General features: G+C 44.3%; 1 long non-coding RNA gene across 1 annotated transcript; it reads right to left on the reverse strand.

Moving 5' to 3' along the window:
• Nucleotides 1-676: 676 nt before the first annotated feature.
• Nucleotides 677-2,790, reverse strand: LOC136505582 (uncharacterized). Its single transcript, XR_010771250.1, has 2 exons — nucleotides 2,691-2,790; nucleotides 677-977 (listed from the first exon to the last, which is right to left on the reverse strand). It is a non-coding gene; the product is annotated as an uncharacterized lncRNA (long non-coding RNA).
• Nucleotides 2,791-10,310: the final 7,520 nt, after the last annotated feature.

The following is a 10,310-nucleotide window of genomic DNA, read 5'->3' on the forward strand; positions in this document are numbered from 1 at the left end:
GAGTATCAAAAAATAGTGGGTTGAAATGAAGACAAATAAATTTTAACTTGGCTTAGCAACATACTGTTTCGAGCCACATTCAAATAAATAAGCGTCAAATTTAGTAACAATGTCAAAATAAGTGCTTATTTTTTTTATTGGTAGCTTCGGTGACTTGATGCTTATTTTTTATTATGATATGACTCACGTCGCCTCTTATTTTTTTCATCCCTCTGTTCTTGGGACATTGCATGCCATCGAGCTCTATCCTTTTCCCTCTTGTGGTCTTTAGCATCAACTGGTGATAGTTTAAAAAAAAATCGATATAACATATACATAGGAAACACAATGGAATATTCGATAGCATGTTGCATTTTGTAACCTTCTTTAGTTGTGTTAGTCTTGTCTCCCAATGTCGCTCGAGAACCACTATTTTGCACTGTATTAATCTGTAATAGGAAGAGACATGGCCAGGTTGTAACAACTAAGTACTGAAGGACAGAGTAATCCATGGACACATGATTGTAGGATCTCTATCAGTTAGATGAACAAGTAGAGCAAATAACATGAACCGTTAAACCAATGGTTCTAGTTGACCTCATATTGTTTTTCTATGCACTGGTGCAAATTGAGACTAAAAAGATAAGTCAGGATGGCTGTTGAGATGGCTAGGATTGTCAGGAATCATTGACCAACATGATGAAAGATATCCAGCCTTTTTCAGCAACTATGTATACACTAAATAAGAAATTCTATTTATATGAACATAACCACATCACATAGACTTATGAAGCAGGTTTCGTGTAGCATATCAGTGCTCTCTAATCTGGATATCTTTAAAACATGACTGGAATAAACATTAGTTATCTACAGTCCAATGTACTGAGAAATCTCCTTAAGTGTTTCTTTGGTCGGCACCTCGTTGTTGGCCAGTGCTGGATGGCCTGACTTGATCTTCTCTCTACTCGATCCCTTCACAGGTTTTTACAATCACAAACCTGTTATATGAACACCACGAGGTCAAATGACGTGTAACCAGATACCAATTTCTAATAAATATTCCATCAGACAGGATTAATAAAAAACACAACAGTTTCTCTGAACAACACTTTTTTCAAAAAAAAAAAAAAAAAAAAAACAGAACTATCAAAGATAATAAAAAAATAGGATTCCATCAGAGTATCACATCAGCATCTGTAGTATCATTGGATTATCAGAAAACCACATTGTTGGGTAAGATGGAATTTGGAATGTCCTTTTGCATCAGTTAATCAAAAAGAAACATTATTTGTTCTGGCTCGACTAATTACAGGAGGCATACTGTAATGTTAAAAAAAGGGGAAAAGATTCACGGTCCATTGCCAAATCTAAATTACATGAGGCATGCTGTGCTATACAGCCAAGCGTAAATTACTTACACCATACAGTCTCTTACTTATAGGGTCTTTTTTTTTTTTTTTGCTAAATGATAGGTTGGTGGCATTCCTAGACCTGAAGAATGCTATGCCTACATTAAGCCTGCCAATACAGAATTTTTCAGGTGAAGTCTGCAGTCCTCCCTCCCAACCATTTTCCCTCCTATCAGAGAGACATCAGAAGGAACAATTTTCGTATAAATACATGAGCAGCACTGTCCCGATGTTACCACCAAATGACTGTCAGTTCTGGATTCTTAACAAAACAGCAAACAGGTCCCCTTGAGAAAAAAAATAGAAGAACTAAATTTAATGATTATTGCCACGATACATATAATGGTTATTGTATTACACCCATTGTCCACAAATTCAATAACTGTGCTAATTTATAAGTTTGGACAGGTCACTCCTAATTTATAAGTTTGTGCATAATTTAAGATTAAAACTTTTGAGGCAGGGCCAGCCCAAAATGGCATTAAACCACTTCTAATCAATTATGGATGTAGAACTGGCACTGACCAGGCATTTTCATCTTCCTGGGCACTAAGGTTCAGATTCTTAAGCGACAGTTCATCAGGGGAAAGGGCCTCAAGATCAGACAGAAATGGTCCTTTGCCTAGTCAGTGGTCATAGGGACAACTTTTCGCCAAAAGAAGTCCTGCCCCTGATAGCCGCCCCTGTTAGGACACTATCAGGTTCAGGGGCGCAGCACTGATAGTGTGGTAACCGCAAATTACATGCCATCTTAACTTCAGTTGCCTGCCATCTTAAAATAGGCACTCTCTCTTGTTCCATCCATCCATGGGAGTGAAAGGGGCAATAGAGCAATATGATGGACAGTTTTCAGTATTCCTGACAAATTCTGAAGAAGTTGATTTACTAAACTGCGATGGCCATATAAGCCCCTTTCGTTATAGAGCCTGGGAGATGTTTTCACTCTTTCGTTATATTCCTGACAAACACACATCAGTTCTTTGGTTTTGCTTTATAGAATTTTCTCAGAACAACACTCCATACCTCACGTGGCCTTAACTGATATTGATGCAAGCATTTTTTTTCTAGACTGATGCATTTTAACTCAGTCTGCATTATGCAATGCTTGCTGGCAATCATTGGTATGTGTTCTTTAAAAATTAAATGGAAACTTCAGTGACATCAGGGTATCAAAGATGGCAACCATGGACGATTGATGCAGTACCAGTCATGCAGCATGGAAACTCAGAAACAGAACAAAAGGCAAAAGAACAAAAGGGCAAAGCACACTTCATCAGGAACAATGGACCTCGACGAGCTTACCAGAGGCGCCTGCGAAGTGGAGGCGGCGGACAGGCGGGCGCCGAGGCGTCGTCTCTCCTCGCGTCCGCAGCGGCGGCGGGGCAAAACGGAACGGCGCTGGAGCAGGCGAGGAGGAGCCGGCGCGTCCTCGTTCCTCGCGTCCGTGGCGGCGGCGGCGAATGGAAGGGCGAGGGAGCAGGCGAGGAGGCGGCGCTCAACCGCAGCACTTCACCGGCCCCCCCGGCGCCGCCTGCCGCTACCACTCTCCCTCCATGGAGTGTCCTTCGACGTACGCCGGCGCCGCCTGCTGCTGCTGCTCTCCCTCGGTGGAACGACCTCGAACTACGTCGGCGCCGCCTTCTGCTACCGTCTCCCCTCTCCCGCAGGCCGCGGCTGCTGGCTGCCTGCCGACCGGCCAAGCGCTGGGACCTGGGAGCGGGCAGCTAGGAGAGGGAGCGGCCGAGCGGTGAGCAGGGGCAGGGTTGCGGACTGCGGAGCCATGCGGTGAGCAGGGGCGAATTTTTATTTATTTTTAATACTTTTTTTTAACTATTTTTAATTCTAACACTGTTTTTTTTTCTTCAAAAGTAACACTTTTGGACACGTCTGTTTGCATGGCGCGGCAAATTCATGCTGCCGGGCCATGCATGGCGGCGCGGCATGGGGCGGTCAACGGCGACGGTGACCGCTGACGTGGTGGGGCTGACGCGCCTTGCATCATGGCGCGGCGAGGCTTTACTTACCCGTTGCGCCGCTGGCTCCCTCCCTCTCTCCCTCTGTCTGTCTGCCCGACTCGAGGTGAGGCCGCTCGCCGGCTCCCCCACAGCCGGCCGCCGACTTTTCCTCCCTTGTCGGCCCCCTCCCTACCTTTCCTGAAGCTCATCCTCGACCTTGTCGAGGTAATAAAGCTCCTCCTCGGTCTTCACGGTGGATCGAAGGATTTGAATGAGTAGTTAGGGTATGGAGGAAAATATGAGTTCGTTAGAACGTTGGATTGAAGGATTAGGATTAGGATTGCCAATGTTAAGGTTAATTGGTTAGTTAGAATTATGATTACCATGTATTCTAAGGTCAATTTTTATATGAATTTTGCTTGTTTGAGTTTGCAACTCAACTTTTATATGTGAATAAATATATGGACACACTGTTGATGTACCAAATTTAATTTTTTGTGATCAAAGTATAATTTTTATATAGTTTGCATGTTTACATCTAAGATAGAGTTTTCACCAAAGTGTGTGTTATATTTTATTTGTTGTAATGCAAATGGTTCTCATTGACATTAATTTGTGAGGTTTTGATTTTTGTTTGTTAAATTACAACCGTTTTGTTAGATGCAAGACATGTATCAGGAGGAGTTTTGGCGAAAACGGGGTCGTCCTAGAGAATTATACCCCGACGCGTCTAGCAAAGATGCCCCCGTTCCTCATGACCTCCTTGTCCCTAACTGTGATCGTGGTTTCCCGGCCGACGTGTTTCAATCGAGACATTCAGACATAGCGGCGCGTTGCTTCTACACATGCAGTCGTTTTAATGTAAGTAATTATTTCAACTATTTTTTTTTCTTCATTTGTGTAAGTATGCTACTAATATTTTGTTGGAATCTTGTTGTGTAGACTCATGAGAGGTGTTTTTTCTTTCAGTGGATCGACGGTGCAGACAAGTTTGATCCTAGGTACCTCCTTTTTGACGATTGGTGTAGAGGGAGACACTATGCCAGAAAACCTTATCAGTGACGCGTGTAGAGGGTCATCAGTGACGCGTAAAACACGCGTCACTATTCTTGCGTCTGTGATAAGGGCACATTAGTGACGCGTAAAAACGCGTCACTGATAGAAAACTATCCGTGACGCATATTTAGAACACGAGTCACTGATAACGCGAACATGCGTCACCGATAACTGTAAGACGCGTCACTGATAAGGAAATAGAGTGACGCTTATTCAGAATACGCGTCACTGAAAACGGGAACACGCGTCACTGATAAATCCATATCAGCGACACGCTGTGGGAACCCGCGTCACTAATAAGTCTATATCAGCGACACGTTGTGGTAACACACGTCACGACTAAAGATATATGAGTGACACATACTAAGAATATGTGTCACTGATTTGCGTCACTGATAATTTGATATCAGTGACTCATGTCTGTCTAATGTGTCACTGATAGCATATAACAAATGTACACATTGCTCATCAGAACCCCACATCGTTCACCGAAGAAAAAAAATATATATATATATATATATAAGTCATCAATATGTAATATATATATATATAAGTCATCAATATGTAACATGTTCACACGAGATAGACATCAAGTTCAACAGATTCACATTTATATCAAATGTTCACAACTTGTTCAAAATCCATCACAACTTGTTCGAAATCCATCTAAACATTGGGCTTAATTTATTTAGTCACACACTACATCACTGGACTCACATTGATAATGGCAAACACACATCACTGGTGATGATGGAACTCTCCTTTCTTCTCGATGACTTGTTCCACTAAGAACCTGGCTAGCTTTTCTCTAATCATGAGCATATCGATGGGTGTCGTCAACACTTCAAATTCTTGTGTCAAGATAGAACTTTGGTAAAAAAGAAAACATGGTACAGTACAATGTACAGGACAATATAGACAATCAATGTAAAAAATCACAGTTGCTAAGCTTGATGCAAACAATCAAGGGACATAGGAACATCCGTAGATGTGGAAATTCATTAGCAAGCAGATGGTGCTGTGCCTATGTCTATCACTGAGTAAAATATATAGGCAGCGTAAAGCATCGAGCATTCGAGCTTATGACTAAAGTAGTACTGTGCATGTTTCCACTGAAAAGAAACTGCAGAGTTTTCTTCTACATCAAGGGAATAGCCTACAAATGTAGTGAAATCGCATTAAGGTTTGAAATACAACTGTTACTTGAGACTTTTTTCTGGACACGCAGGACTGTTTCCTTGAGACTGATTTGAAGACAGAATGCTGAGGCCACACAAACTTTTTCATCAAGACTATGAGCAATCGGCTAGTGCCACTATTACCGAATAATGATACTCAAATTGAAACACAAACTGGCCACTGCGACAATGGCCACACTATATCCGAGTGCTAGGAAACAAATAAACAATCAGAGAAAATAATCTGTTAGCTAGCTGCATGCTCCTAATCCAATCACTAAACTACCTGGAGCATAAGGAGGTTCAGCTGCAAAAGCACAGAGCTGGCACCTGCTCCTCCACCCTCATCAAATCACTCCCCAAAACAAAAAGACAGGTAGCAATACAAATAAAGCCTCCACCTTTTCTCTTCTCTTGAGATAGAAAAAGACAGGTAGCAGAACAAGTACCATGGGCTAAAAACTATACTAGGACATGACACAGTCACACACACTCAAACAACCATGGGCCATTATATTTGCACATCCAAAGTTTAGATATGAATACCTCAGAGTATTCCAAGTTTGTCTTTCTCATAGCTAAAAACAAGTGGTGTGCAGCATACCAGCCAGATGACTTAGCAGAAGATTGTTGAAGGTACTGCGACAAATATATATAGAACACAATAATTTGAAAATGGAAGTGGGGCTTCCATGATTCCATCCAAACAAGCCTGCATCTCAAAGTTAATTCCAGGAGACGAGCAATAGTGGGGCTTCAATTGACACTATTTTTTTTGTGTAAAGCTTCAATTGACACTAGAGATAAGCAATAGTACCTGTACCTGACACTAGAGATAATTCTGCATCCGAGCAATAGTGTGTACACTACAGATTGCTGTCAATTGACAGTTACAGACTCTCTGAACGCTTCCACATGACAGCACTGGATCCATTTCTCGCACAATCAAGAACACAGTCGAAGGGAAAAAGGGAAAAGAAGTGAGCGATGCTGTACCTCTACTCGAGGTGGGCGATGGACGCGAGCGAATCTCGCCCTTGCTGACACGAAGACGGCCGTGCTCTGGTCCGACGATGCTGCGCCCTGGAGGCCGCCGACGACACGTGACCACCGGGGCCTGGGCTCGAGTGATGGGGCGGTGCAGAGGTGGGGGGCTCTAGCCGGAGATGCAGGTGCCGAGATGGGTGGCCGCGATGGCCGGAGCTAGAGGAGCCGAGGTGGGCGCGCGGCGCGCGGCGCGCGGCGACTGCCGGAGCTCTGGACGCGCCGGGATTGGGAGTCCACCAGGGTGGGGTGGGGGCTGCCTCCGGCCGGAGCTGTAGGTGCCGTGGTGTGGGGACTCCACAGGGCACCGGCTGGAGCTGCAGGTCGACAGCGGCGGTCGGCGGTCGGAGCTCCACGCGTTTTTATTTTGACCGGGACATTTTTTAGGGGACGAAGCTAATAAACATGAGTTAAGATCGGTGCTATAGATGTGTCCCCGGCCACAACTCAGTGACGCGTCTTTAGAACACGCGTCACATTTATTATCTGTGACTCGTGTTATCGAGAAGTGTCACGGATATGCTTTCCTATTGGTGACGCGTCCAGCAAAAACGCGTCACATGCCTTATCTGTGACGTGTTTTGTTAACCAGCGTCACCAATACTACAATCTATCTGTGACGCGCCTTGACAATACGTGTCACATTTTTATCCGTGACGCGTCTTGTTAACGCACGTCACGAATACATCGTTATTAGTGACGCGTCTTGCTCCTGGGGCATGGGCAACAACTAATCGGTGACGCGTCTCGTGAACCCGCGTCACGGATAGATTATTGGTGACGTGTTTCGTTTTTGTGTCACGAATCGTCGTGTCACTGATAACGTTTTCTGGCATAGTGAGACATCCACGTGAGCACTTCGAGTGATGGGTTCCACCCCCTAACCCCCGCTAATGACATCTAAGGAGAAGCACCTAGCCGCAGTTAGACGACTCGAGAAACCTCCTGTGTGCGAATGCGGAGATCGAGCTGTGATAAACCCTGAGAATACGTTGGAGTTTGTGTGTTCGAACAAGCACGAAGTAAGTGGAAAGTGTATCTGTTTAAATGTTTATCTCTATATGTGTGCGTGTACTAATGTATTCTCTTATAGTGTTATGGATTTGCGAAGTGTCGTTTCAATGAGTGGCTCTACGGTCCTAAGAATCAATGGCTGGAGCCACCAAAGGCAAAGGAAAAGAAGAAAGAAAGGTTAATTTACAAAGCACCTCCAGTCATGTGCGAATGTGGTGTTAAATCCAACTACGGTCTAGTCCTTTCGGAGCTTGGAATAGGCCATTATTGAGGTCATATGGTTGACTATGATGAGGTTGGTTATTTTTGTGGTATACATGAAATCGTATTTTGTTTCTTTTGCTAGGACATATATGATATAATTTTTTGTTTGAACAGAGCACTAGAAAATACAGGTGGGAATGTTATGATGGTTAAGCTAAGTTTTTTGATGAACTGAAGGGGGGCAAGTAATTGCATGAAAGAGGGGATATAGACCTAACTACGTCAACCTATTCGTTAAACAGCACAAAAAGAAGATGAGTGAGTTTGCTAGACAGCGCGGTATTCGTAACCCGACCGATGTTAGTCTTGACAAATGGGGGTTGGAGAGACGGAGGGCGTTAGAGGAGGAGAGGGCAAGGAAGGAGGCAAGGGAGGAGACAAGAGTACAGATGCAGGTCTTGAATGACCATGTTGTTGCATTGTGTGCCAGTGAGTGCTTAAAAGCCTTATTATTTTCGTTGCCTGATTTTAAATGTAATATAATCATGTTGCTAACTAGTTGCATTTTATACACGAAGGGATTGGATGCAGCGAGGACCATACCGCAGAGGTGGCCCATGCAAGGTATGAGGAAAATAAGTAGATGAGCACAGAACATGAGCTGGTCGCACCGTCCAATCTTCGATTGTGTTGGCCGATGATGGGGATGAGGATGAAGACAACACTGCCAGGTTGAGCGATCTCATCGCTCTAGTGGAGGCGGGCTCGCAGGTGGAGGAGGCTTAGGAAGACACTGACAGACTTAGCGAGCTTATTGCTCAAGCAGATGTGGGCTTACAGGTGGAGGAGGACGCGTTCTTCTCTCAGGCCGCAGAGGCCGCAAATGAAGCGAAGGCCGCTTACTACAGGCGATAGATAGATCAGGGCAATGCAGGTGAGCCTAGCCACATGAGCCAGATGGAGGAGGACGCATTCTTGACTCAGGCCACAGAGGCCGCAGGTGAAGCGGAGGCAGCTTACTACAGGCAACCGGCAGATCAGGGCAATGCAGGTGATTCTAGCCACAGCAACAAGGTAGTGGTAGAGGACTGGTACTCGAACAACAAGTTGCTTAATCAGTATGTTTTAGACTGAGGATTGGTAGAGGTGTGGTAGAGGATTGGTACAGGAGTGCTAGTTCAATGCTTTAGATTTGGTATTTGTAGTGTAGTAGAACTTTCTCGGTGCTGCATTGTGTTTCATTTGAACTATTTATGTATTGCACCCATGTAACAAACACAGTTTAATTTTTGTAACAGACATTGTGTTATCTCATAAAACTTTCACCATAAAAAATGGTATTACAATGCTGCAATTTGCATGTATTTGTTACGTTCTCGGTATATAATGTTTTTGCTTTTGTCATTGTCACACATTCGGGTATTAGTTTTGGGTCTTAGTTTGGTGCCCATCTTGTCCAAACATTATCTAGAAGACTGTACCAATCACTAATGACCTTGTGTCATGTCTATGCTCTATTTTTAAAAAAAAGATAAATAAAAAGTTGTTCTCACCATTGCGATCTTTTGAAACCCCCTAAATTATATGCATCAAAATCTTGCTGCTACTAGGGAGTCTGGCTAGTGCCTAGCATGGGTTTGCCGCACCACCGTCCACGGCGCGGCTAGGCTGATGCACCAGCTACCACGGCGCGGCAAGGTGGACGCGCCCCTAGCCATGGCGCGGCGGTCAAAGCAGCAGCAAATGGAACAAGGCACTTCTGTTATGTTCTCACATGAGCCAAGTTATTTCATCGTGTTGGTTTAACGAATAGGTCAGTAGGAAGGTTAAGTGCACAAGACAATCAATACACAAGTTCAGCAATACTAACTTGTATACGGCCCAAGTTCATCGCAAGTTCGACAATACCTTTGTTCGACATAAGTTCAGCAAGTCATAACTATGACACAAGTTCATCAATACATAAGTTCGATATTACTCGACATACTAGATGTTCCATCATTATATGGGTGTCCGAGTACAAGTGCATCATGTCATCCTAAAGAACTCCTACGACCTAGGAGTTTATGGGTACCGCGGACATCGCTGCCTCTTCGGACGTGAAGGCAGCATGTTAGGAGTGAACCCAACATCGGTACGGTCTCACTGGCGATACACTCGATGGTACTGCTGAGTGTAACTAGGACCCTGCAATTACAATATAGGCATCGTTACTTACAATGTTTAAGTAATTGTAACGTATATGACGAAGGGTTGTTTCAAGTACCTGTTCGTCGAACTGTGTAGAAAATGGTGCATCACCAAGCTGAGACATCCCAATCTCATCGTAGTCCTCCTCGTCCTCCTCAACATCGTGCTCCGCAGGACCCTTGCCTGTATTGCCGGGAGTACGAACATAAGAGGTCCTAGCAGCCATTGTGTTGGAGGAACCTGCTCGTGTCGGCATAGTGCTCGAGCATAAGGAACTAGAT

The sequence above is a fragment of the Miscanthus floridulus genome, chromosome 14 (assembly GCF_019320115.1).
Source record: "Miscanthus floridulus cultivar M001 chromosome 14, ASM1932011v1, whole genome shotgun sequence".
In the NCBI taxonomy this organism is placed as follows: domain Eukaryota; kingdom Viridiplantae; phylum Streptophyta; class Magnoliopsida; order Poales; family Poaceae; genus Miscanthus; species Miscanthus floridulus.